This window comes from Camarhynchus parvulus, chromosome 4, assembly GCF_901933205.1.
Source record: "Camarhynchus parvulus chromosome 4, STF_HiC, whole genome shotgun sequence".
NCBI lineage: Eukaryota > Metazoa > Chordata > Aves > Passeriformes > Thraupidae > Camarhynchus > Camarhynchus parvulus.
Window position 1 is genome coordinate 55,516,420 of NC_044574.1, and position 12,276 is coordinate 55,528,695.

Consider the following 12,276-nt stretch of genomic DNA (forward strand, 5'->3'; position numbering starts at 1 on the left):
GAGCATTGCAACTGCCTTCAGCTGGATTTAGCTCTGTGCTTCCAACTGAAGATGTAAAATTCTTCTTTGGGGCCTATTTACCACAGTGACAGAAATGACAGAAATTGGCAGGAAATTTGTAACAGTGATTACCTTTTGCCTAATTGGAATCACCATCATTACAACTAATAACTTGGCAAGTTGTTCAGCTTGCTTGTCCATGATGAACAGTGGTCAATAGCTTCTATATCTTCAGGGGCTCTGCTGTCAAATGCGAGTTCTCCAGTAAGTCTGGAGCGCTGTGGAGATCAAGGAACAATGAAACCTTAATGGATGGTTCTCTCTGTGAAAAATATTGCTTGTTTCCATTGTTTCAAAGTCAAGGTACAAGTTTACACAGTCTGTCAGCAGATTTTCAATAGAACTTACATTTCTAAGCTGGCAGGTGCCCAGGCTAGATTTGCATCAGGTGGGAGCCAGCCAGGCTTTGCTGAGGCAGGTGAGGTTTGTAGTGGTGAGGAGCAGAGAGACCACTGGCCCAAAGAAATTAGGTTTAGATTAGATATTAGGAAGAAATTATTTACTGTGGTGGTGGTGGTGAGACCCTGGAACAGGCTGCCCAGAGAAGTTGTGGATGTCTCTTTCCTGGAAGCATTCAAGGCCAAGTTGGATGGCACTTTGAGAAACCTGATCCAGTGGGGAGGTGTCCCTGCCCATGGTGGTGAGGGATGAAACCAGCTGGTCTTTTAGATCCCTTCCAACCCAAACCATTCTTTGATTCTGTGATGCGCAGCCTGATTTTATCATGTTTCATTTAAGCCAGGTATCCTGACATGAGCTCTCCTCTGCTCAGCACTACCCTTGCTTTTGGGTCCTTATTCTGTGCTAAGCTAAACTTAGATATCAGGTCAGATCACCTTGATTTTAAAAAGTTATAGAGATCTCTGTTACATCATGGGAGTGAGCATGGCTGCTCCTGTCAGGCCAAAAGCCATCAAGTTAAAAGTCTCTACACATGTGCAGAGCATATAATCAAAGCCAATCCCAGCTAGTGTCTGCTTTGTTTCTACTGGAGAGAAGTTGCAGCTCAACAAATAGACTGATCTGGGGATTTGGGAAGCAGCCAAGGTTGAGGATAATTGGAGATTCAGGAAGCCTGCCAGCCTTTTGTGCCCACCTCTGTACAAGCTGACAGGGAACCTTAGAGAATTGTTTTCCTCTTCCTGTGTCTCAGTACCCCCATTTGAAAATAATATCAGTCTTCCTTACAGTATTTGAAATGCATGAGGAGCTGAATATCATTACACTTACTGGCTTTTACACTAGAACTTTGCATGCCAGGAAACAGGCACAAAAACCCATCAATAATCTTGCAATTTTGCCATCACACACTTCACCTGTGTTTTAAAATTCCAGCTTTCCTGAGTTCACGTAGTGAAGAGCATTTGAAATTTTTCAGTGAAAGCCCTCTAAAATCAAAGTACCCAGTAATAAAGACAAACAAAGACAGAAGGTATTACTGTTTTTCCAACAACCACATTTACATCCAAATATTTTATGCATGCAAAAATATGCATCCATGCCTATATTTTTTTAGATTTGTTTAAAATGCAGATAGCTAGAAAAGCAGTTGCTTATTACATTTCTCACATACACTTTCAAGGGTGATCTACAGTGACTCCTTTTCTCCCAGATGGTAACTAATATCCTTTTCTCTTTTGTTGTTTTTTGTTTATTGCGTAACTTGTGGCCAGAGATCTACAAATACCTGACTATTTATTATGCTGAAAGAACTTCTTCCTTATTAAATGTCTGCCTTTAATATTCATTTCCTCCATCAGTTTATCAATAATAGACTCTGTGATTAAATTTATGACTTACAGCATTTGCTTTTAACCCTGGGAAAATACTATTTTATATTTTTTGGTTAATCTATTTTTCATTTTTTTGATTACTCTATTTTTCTAGCCTATCTTTTTTGTCTCTTCTAATTCCTGTTTCTTATGATGTTATATTTAAAGATTACTAAAAATGGTTATCTGTTGCAAATGTCAAATATTACCAGATATATTTCCTAATTTTTGTATAACTAGGATAAAATTTACAAGCAAAAGTAAGCCCCTTAGGAAATGCTGTGCTTTGATCTTTCTAAATTATAAAATCTGCATTAGCATCAAGTGAAAAAGGCTGGGTAGTAGTGTGAGTTGTTGTTTAATGGGTAGATAAACTTCTGCCATCCCTAATATATTGTTTTTATCTGAGCTCTCCTTATATTAAATGTGATGCAGAGTTTTCATGCAGAAATAGCTTGTGTTGGATTAGTATGCCTATGAATGGCTGTTCTATCCCACCAACCCACCAAATTACCTGTGCTGGAGATATTGATGAGAGTTTGGTCACTTAGTTTCAGTGTCATGCCCAGTGCTGTCTCTGGAGTTAATTCTAAGGGGAATGCTCTTCATTTTTGTTATCCTTAATGAGAACTAGGAGAGAAGGCTCTGCATTTATTTAATGAGAATGTCACGGTTTCAGCAGAGCTGGAGAAGTGAATTTGAAAGGCTGATCTTTATAATGAACCAGAACATTGTCAAATCACATCAGCCATGATATGGAATTGGGGTTTACAGCTCTGTGTCTTACATGAGGTTGAATAACTGTGTGTACGTGAATTCTCCATGCTTAAACATACAACCTCTTGTCTCTTGTGGAAAAAAAATATTCATGATATACCTTTACACATGGTATTGATCACACAAAATGCGTAGTGGGTTGGCAAATGCTGTTCAGGGACAGCAAGAAAAAGAAAAAAATTAGCACTGATGTATACTTTATGCTTTCATGAGGAACTAGCTCTTAGAGACAGAGCAGGAACTGACATGGTTTAGGCAGTAATGTACTAAAGTAATTTTGTGTAAGACCTTCCTGATGAATGTTATATTACTTCCAGACATGATGGAAATCCTCAAGAGTGACATTGTAAGTGAGGCAGGATCCCCCTGAAACAAAGGACAGTGCTTGGTTTGTACCTCAGGTTCAGCTGACAGCAGAGGGGATGCACAATTCACAGATGGATCATAAGTCCAAGACAATGAACTGCTTCCTCAGTCTTGCCTCTCAGTTTTTCACCAATGCTGGATCTGCTGTTTAGTGATGAGAACATCTGCAATTTTTTTTTTAGCAAAGCCATGGGAAGATAATTGAAAATCTGTTATTTATTATTATTCACAGGTATGATGTGAGAGGGAACCTGAAATGCCTGAAAATTACAGAATACTCAAATAATTATCTTATGACTAAAGAGTACCCCTATGGTCTCTCCAGAAAGTTTACTCCTATGGGTGGTCTAATCCGTGTGGAAGAATGAATTAGCATATCCAACTAGCATTTTTTGTTGTTTGCATGTTGGAGGATCTTCTCAGGAATTAAGTGAGATTGTTTCAGCTCAAGTGAGATATGAAGACTACTTAACTCTACTCAGAACATAAGCACAGAGGTATAACTAGGCCTGATCCCCCTCTCCTGAAATTGGTGGATGCTCTTAAAGACAACAGTAACATGCCCCTTATTTGCTACTGCACAAGAATTCTGTGGGAGATAGCAATATAGCTTCTCAGTTAAAGGAATTTTTCAGGCCTGCATCTGACAGATGCAGAAAGTCTACAATACCATTGCTGCTTCAGTCCCTATTTTTGGTTTTACAGCTCACACAGAGCCCAAGGAAATTACTGGATTCATCCCCACTGATTCAGCTAATACTGAAACTGCTGGAAAGCTGGTATAGATAATGCTCAGGCAGTGTGGACTGGGTTTAGCTGTGCCACACAGCCCTCTTGAGCATTCCAGCTTCCTTTCTGGTTCATTTAACCAAGGGAAAGCAGCTGAACTGATCAGCCCAGGCCTCCCAGGGAAGCTGGAACTTGCAGAAGAAAGTTGTGTAGTTCTCCAGCATGGGAACAACCATTGGCTGCTTACAAAGCAGGGGGATTTGCCAGCAATTCAGAGTGCCTGCTAGTCTGTGAGCAGTCTGTTTGTGTGTATCTGGCACTCAGGTGAAACCTCAGGTGACTTTCATATGCTCAGCAATGCCCTGACTTCTGCACATTCAGGTAAAGCCAGATACAATGGCAGGCAACTTCTGGTACTGAAGCTAAACTTCTGGGATTGTTCAAAAACCTGGTTGTTAATGGAGTTAAGTGAGGTGATGATGGTTTATTCAAGCTACAAAAATAGCAGCAGCTACTACTTACAAAGCCATATGATCTCAAAGTCTACCCACTTTACATACAGCACAGATTATAACTCCAAACTCTGCTGAAAATGCAGCTGTTATTGAGGGCCTGATATTTTACCATAGTTTTCCAAATAACCTGTTACAATGGATAGAGCAGCTCCTACTAATTTTCCTTATCCTTCCTGATTACACAGATGGTCCAGAGCCAAATATTTGAGTTGCTATTTTCACTCTACTTTTTTATTGTCCACATCTTATCTTTAGTTCAGATTGGAATTTGAAATCCAAGTGCCTAACAGTAACATATTTGGACATGTTGTCTAGCTAGGACAATGCCTTACCTGGGTCTTGAATTTGATCCAGGCCAACCAGTGGAATGGAATGGAATGGAATGGAATGGAATGGAATGGAATGGAATAGAATGGAATGGAATGGAATGGAATGGAATGGAATAGAATAGAATAGAATAGAATAGAATAGAATAGAATAGAATAGAATAGAATAGAATAGAATAGTTGGAAGGGACCTACAATAATGTTCTAGTCCAACTGCCTGACAGCTAATTTAATCCACTTCAAAGGTTATTTAAAGAAACCCTGCCTATATTCTCAGAGAGCTCACATCATTGCTGTACCAACAGAATAGTTTATGCCTTAAACCAGACTTTCCTGCCCCTTCCCAAACTCTGAGTAGTATCAAAGGTTTTAACTCAGGTTCCTTTGAAAGTTCTATCTTCTCTCTGAATCTGGAATTCAGCGTGGCCCTGTACCAGAGACTTGCCTGTCTCATTGCACAGTGAGATGCTTATGCTCCACAATTGGATTTTAGATAAATTTCTGTGAGTTTCCAGGAACATGAGTGGAGTTGGGCTGGGAAGCCAAAGCTGGGCTAGTGGGACCCACAGATATACTTGAGGCCAAAGCAGAAGCAATCACAATTTAAGAACTAATTCCAGGAACAAGCTTGTGGTCTTACTCCAAGTCCTCTCAGGAATGGCAACCCATCACCCATCACCCACCTCTTTCTGCACTGCCTGCTCCTGTCTGGATATTGCCCAAGGGCTGAATTTGTGAAATGGTGACCAAAACCCCATGTGCTCCCTATCAGATCTTCTCTTCCTTTGGAAGAGCTGAAGCAACTACTCCTCCATTTTTGTCCCATAACATAAACTCTTATGGGAATATAGGAGAGATGTCACTTCTAGCAGAGATGTCACCATCTCAGCCTCAGGGTCCTCTGTCTCTCCAGCTTTTCCTTGCTTCCTTGTGCAAAGCTTCAAGGGCCCTGGGTTTTATTAGGCTCAGCTCTGAATCTTGATCTCCACCGCTTTGCTGTCATTGAGAATGCACCCTTACTTTCCTTTGTAAAGGTCAGAATTCCCTGATCCTGCTCTCAGTGTGTCAAGAGACAGCCTGGGCAAGTCCCCCTGCTTCTCTGCATCTGAACATGACTCATGCTGCTTTTTAGAAGGGCAGATCTCTGTGAGTCTGCTCCTGCTTGAGGCAGTGAGGGGAGCACTTGTAAAGGCAGCTGCTTCAGCTGGAGGTGACAAACAATAACAAGACCTTTGGGGACACAGGTTCTGAGCAGGGAAGGCCAAAATAAATGAGACATAGGAGGGGATTTTTGCCCTGCACCTCAAAACATACTGCTGCATGTATCTTGCCTCTGTGTATGCATTGGTACAGAGCTGGGTGCTGGTGTAGAGCAGCAGGGTGCATAAAACCTCGTCTCTCCAGGGCTTTTAAATCCTGCCAGGCTGCCTGTGTGATTTGGGGCCGTATGCATATCAGCAGCCTGGGTGTACAGTCCTGGCACTGAGCTCTGAGCTGAGTCCTTGCAGAGGCATTTGACGTATTTGTTGCTGTGAAATGCTCAGCCTGTTTCCTGCAGAAATACACTCCTGCTGCAGTTAAATACAGTGGCAGTGATAATGGGGAGATATGATTGAAGGCTCTGCAGGAAAAGCCAGGTGGTTTTTGTCCGGCTGAAAAATACCTACATGATGGAGACACCTTCATCACTCAGAACAAGTGCTAATTTTAGTGTACAGGGAGCAGATTTGGCTCCACCTGCTGGTTTCAGGCTGGTTGCCGGCCAAGCTGATGTTTTCCAGGGAAAATTCCAAACCACGCAATTTAAATTTAAAAAAAAACGAGAACAGATAAACATACTGTTCTTTGCGGTGAGATTGCAGGCATTCTGGACACAAAATTTACATAAAAACAAATAAATAAAAAGAAAGGAAAGAAAAATAAGTGATTTTTCCCCATAATGTTGAGTGAAATTCTTCCAGAGGTATTACTAACTTCAGGCACTTTTGGGAGTTATGCAAGGGGAATTTTCTCTGAACGAGTGTCTGTTTTGAATGGTCTGTTTATCTGTAGTCAAACTCCCTGTTAAAAATGCAGTGACATTCTAGCTTTTGGGTGGATAAGTTAAAGATACCCATTCTCAATTATGCTGTAAAGTCAACTGCTCTCTAAAAGCTTATTACAATTTCTAGGGCTTGTGAAAATGATGATTATGGTGATTGCTACCCAAATGCCTTTCAATTTACTAATAAATAGTGTGATGAGTTTCTTGTGCTGTAGCCATCTGCTCAACACTGAGATGTTCAACACTAACAGATGACAGTTGTACTTCTGTTTGGTTTGGATTTTTTTTTAATAATAACTCAAGATCTGTGTAAATTTTAATGTCATATTTTCCATCCTTTTTTTTTTCCTTGCTTCTATGGGATAAAGGAAGATATGCAAAGAAGACACATTGTACAAATAAAGAAGACTGTAGATTCAGATCCCTGGTCTGTAACAGATTTATTGTGGTATTTTATTGAGGAATTATTTGCTGGAATTATTGAGATCATATTTGCTGTGGGTAGGGATCCATGTTTGATTTAGAATAAAGTTTCTGGGAAGCATTTCCTATTATTTCGTATGTCTGCACTTGCTTTTAGGAGAGATTTTGGTATAAGTGAATGCTGCAAGAAGCAGGGTGGGGTGGACAGCAGCAACAGCACACTCCTATTCTGTGCATAATGATGAAGTAACTTCAGGCAGTAATTTCAGAAAAAGGGCAACATCTTTGCAGGAATGGACACTTCTTTTTTTGTTAAACCTGGATATGACCTTGCTGCTGCTGCCTGGAGGACAGGCTGTGTCTCTCTAAAGGGTCCCTTCCTTTAATTTCTGCTTTTAGACCTTTTTTTAAACAAGATCTGCCAAATCATTCCTGCATATGTCCTCAACATAACACCTGACTATACAATCAGTACCATTTATATTTTATTTGGACAAATATAGTTGAGGGCAATCCTTGTGAATGTATGGGATAGCAGAGTATTTAACTTATACATTTTAAAGGCCTGTGGTAGAAACCACCAATGGTAGCGGGATCATTTTAGTCTTAAGTTTGATATACTGGCTTGGAAAGAGAGATAGATTAACCAGGTTGCTATAAGGCCTCTGACTCTCTTCTCCCAGTGCTTTGGCTGTTTGCTTTTGAGAATTATATTTGTGTTGCCCCTATTACTATATAGCACTTCTGTTTTGACTGTGCCTGAATCCAACTGGAGAGAATTTGGAGAAGGCCATGCCCATGTGATGGTATTGGTGATTTTGAAGGACACTTTTTGTCAGGTCTTTGACTTGCCATAAAAATAATCTGTGGAGAGACCTCACCTCAGCCCTGCAAACTCTGCATGTCAGAGATCCATGACCCCCTTCCCAAAATCTATTCTGTGCAGCAGTTGTGGTGCATCTGCAGAGAGTCCTCCTCTCTAACATCAGACTTGACCCTGCTTCCCAATCGCAGCTCTCCCCTAGACCTGCATGGCTGGGTGTCCTTCCTTCTCAAAAGGACTACAAGATGATTTCTCTCCCTGGCAAACCCTAACACTGCAGTCTCGAATAATTCCAGGGACATCTAAGTCACTACCAAAAATAAAGGTTACAGGATGGAATTAAAAATGACACGATGCTGTCCATGAAACAGAGTAGTCTTTAGGGCAGACTCTCCAGCAAGAAAAGGTTCCCACTGTGCTGCCTTAGCACAGCACAGTGCAGAAGTGCTCTGTGATGTTCTGCAGCCCCCAGCTATAGTAAAATCAGGTGACCCCATGCTCTGGGAATGACTGACATCTGACTCCAAGGTTTTGCAATGCTGAACACTCCCTTTATTAAAACTATACTATATTACATTACAACTATATTAAAGAGATACATAATATACGACATCAGACTTACTTCTAACTAACTACTACTCAAAAACTCGTGACTGTCAGCCGACAGTCCCAACACCCACATGTGGATCCAATTGGTCAATGAACAAAAACACCATCACCAGAATCCAATTAAGCAATCACCCTGGGTAAACAATCTTCCAACACATTCCACATATTCAAAAACACAGGAGCAGCAAATGAGATAAGAATTGTTTTGATCATTTTTTTTCCTGCTTCTCTTCGTTCACAGGGCATGTAAATACCACACCCAGCCACCTCCGCTGCAGCTGACTCCAGCCTCAAGTCAGCACCAGGCAAAGACAAGACCAGCACCAGCACAAGACTAATGGCAATTTGGGGGAGAAACAGGGAATAAATAATTTGTTTATATATTTTGACTGAAGTAACAGGACTTAGAGGAAAAATAATAGATTGTCATACTGGAAGATGCTAATTGTGACCAGTGACAGATACCAGGGAAAGGAGAGGACAAGGTGTGGAATGTCACGTGTCCCCAAAATTCTCTCCTGCATCCTTGTCAATGTCTGAGGTGCATCCTGGAGGAAATTATGTTTTTGCATTTAATGTCTTTTGTGGGCTTTGCTTCACTGGATATATCTGATTGCTTCTTGAATCCACATACATTTTTAGCTTCTGCAACATTCTTTGGCAAGCTGTATTTCACAGCTCAACTCACACCATAGAGCTGCTGAACCATGAAACAGTTTGGGTTGGAAGGGACTTTAAAGATGGTCAAGTTCCAAATCCCCTGCCATGGGCAGGGTCATCTTCCACTAAACCAGGTTGCTCAAAGCCCCCTCCAACCTGGCCTTGAGCACTTCCAGGCATGAAGCATCCACAATTTCTGTGGGCAGCCTGTTCCACTGTCTCACCATGTTCATACTAAAAACTTCTTCCCAATCTAAATCTACCCCTTTTTCAGTTTAAATCTGTTATTCCTCATCACTATATTCCTTAATAGAACCTCCCTCCCCGTATTTCCTGTAAGGCCCCCATGAAGGCTGAAAGGCTGCTGTGAGATCCCCCCAACAGCCCTCTTTTCTCTAGGCTAAAGGTTTCCTTTTTTTTTTTCTCAATGTCAGCATAATTGTCTTCACTCATATAAAAGCACCATGTAATATTCATATGCTGTGTGTTTGTTATTAATAACAATAGTTTTAGCACAGGTTTGGGTATTCTCTCGGCCTCTTACTTAATTTCCTGCATATAAACAATTAAGAAAAGAGTAAGTGATTGTGACAGATGGAAGACAGGTTTTGAAAAGCTTACTTGCCATGACTTGGAGTTGCAGAACTGTGTGAATTCTGCAAATTTCCCAGGGCTATGTCAGTGAAATAACTTGTATTGACTTTCCCTGTAACACAAAACAGCACTTTTTAAGCAGCACCCACAAATTCTCCACAGCACTCTCTGTGTTTGTTTTAATCACATGATATATGCCAGACATTGAGTCATCATTTGCTAAAGCACATAAAATGGTATTCAATCTTTATGCTTCCCTAGCTGTACAGTTTGCAGATTATTGTTTTACTGGTTCTTAGGTGATTATCTTACCCATACAATATTACACTGCATAAAACTGCTTCTCTTCATAGGAAATTGAGTTTGCATTGTGATTCATACTTGCAATTATTGTTTAAATCCTTTCAATGACTCAAAATGACACAGTTAGTAAAAAAAGCCAAACCAATCTCCATGGCTAGCATATCTGCCCCTTGCCTTGAATTTTTGATAACCTGCATTAGCATGGTAGTCTTGTGAGTATAATCTCTCTGGATCTTGTTCATACTTCTCTCTTCTCCATGGCCGTATAAATAGTGACCATAAATTCAGATGGGAAAGACCCCCACAAAGTACCAACTGACACAGGGACAGTTGTGGCATTCAACATAGCTGGAATTCAGTGCACCAACATTTCACCTCAAGGACTTTTGTCACATTCCCTCAGTGTCTAAGTCTAGTTTCTCAGTAGGCAGATTTCTGCAGACTGGAGACACTCCTCTGTCACACAGTTTGAGTCACAGTCTGGTATTTCTGTAACATTAAGGTCTTGTTCTATAGCTTAGCTGATCAGCCTGGCACTCTCCCAGCATTTGTGCTAGCACAAACATTTCAGAGAGTTTGAATACTGCTCTATCAGAGAACCTGTCCCAACCAGAGCCTTAGAAGAAGGTTTTTCCTCCAGGAAAAGAATAATGGTGTCACCTCTGCTGGCCTTGTTGACCGCACAAGACAAGAAAACCTTTGATCAGTAAGTGCTTCTCCATGGGAAACCGTCTCATTTCATCATAGAGAGAAAATTAAAAGCCTGGGCACTGATTTGATTTGGTCTGCTGTTATTCTCCCTTTGCGTGGATCAGCATAGCACAGCTGCAGTGTGGCTCTAATAAGCTTCAAGCAGTGTATGTGAGCTTGGTTTAGTGTTTAAAAGCATTGGGAGCTCTGTACTTCCAGTGACTGAAGTGTGAATGGAGAATGGTGTTTTCCTTTGGCAGGAGAAGTGTCATAGGAGGACTGTGCTAGATCCTGAGAACTTGAGCAAACTGCTGCTGAGTACAGTCCTGTGATTTACTGGAACATCTTCACAAAAGGGAATCCAGTCCTGAACTGAAGGTTTCAGTGGTTTAAATCATCTTCGTTCCTCTTCATAATCTGTTCCGGTGGAGTGAAATTTTCTTGGGGAGAAAAAAGTGTCATAAATCTCACTGGGACAGAAGGACCTTAGGCTTGTAGTGGTGATCTTTTTCAGTGGGAAGATCTGGAAGCAATTTTTCTAGATAGTGTGAATATATTAAAAAAAATATATCTTACTGGATATAAAATTTCAAATGACTGCAACTTGGGTGAAAATCTATCTCAGTTTCAAATGAAACTGTGGAATTAAAATTGCATATCCGTTTGATTCTTATTTATTTCCATACATGGCCTTTGCTTCCACTTCCAGTGTGAAGATGTAAAACTTCTGCTGGTTACAGATCAATCTCACTAAGCCTTTCTCCAATGCTGTGGCTGTTTCTATGTAGAAATAGGCTCTGAGCGCTGACAAATATTCACTTTTAAGCTTGGAGGAACACATCACAGTTCTAGCAATAATGTGACTATTAAAATATTTGATCGTTTTATGGTACAGATGACATTGAATATACAAAGTCAATATTTTGAACGAGGCACAACAATCAATACTTGAGCTCCAAAGGGGTTTATAAAATAAGTCAATATCACAGGTCTGCCCAAGAGGTTTTAATTTGGTTGCATGGAATGCTACTCTCTAAGAAAAAAAAATAAACACAAAAGCCAGGTTTAAAGTGCATAGCAACAATTGAGAAAATAGCAAGCATAATCAATTTTTTAATAAAGTACATTGACCTCAATACATATTTAGCATGATTCAATTGTAGGTTTTATGCTTTGATAGCAGTTTGTAATGCGAAACAATGGCTCTACTGGGTCACGCAGTAGTGGGATCTCACACTTGCCACTCCTTTCTTCCACTCACTCTGCCATGCTTAGCATATGTATGACTCGGTGTCTGGACTGTCTAAAGCACCCTATCTTTTACACCTGCAATCTAGCAGGATGAGTGGCAGCTTTCCCGAATTCAACCTGTGTGAGTGAAAGCTTTACTTCACAAGGTGACACGTAGCTAATCTGATTTCTTTTGTAGCTGGGTGTTTGTAGCTTTTTTCCCCCTCTTTTTATTTTCAACTTCCCATAAAATAACTTTTACACGTGCTGTCCAGCCGTAATGGAGATGTGTGAATGGATAAGAGTGTGGGGAGAAGCCTCCATCATTCACTCCATGCTCTGAGCAGATGCAGGG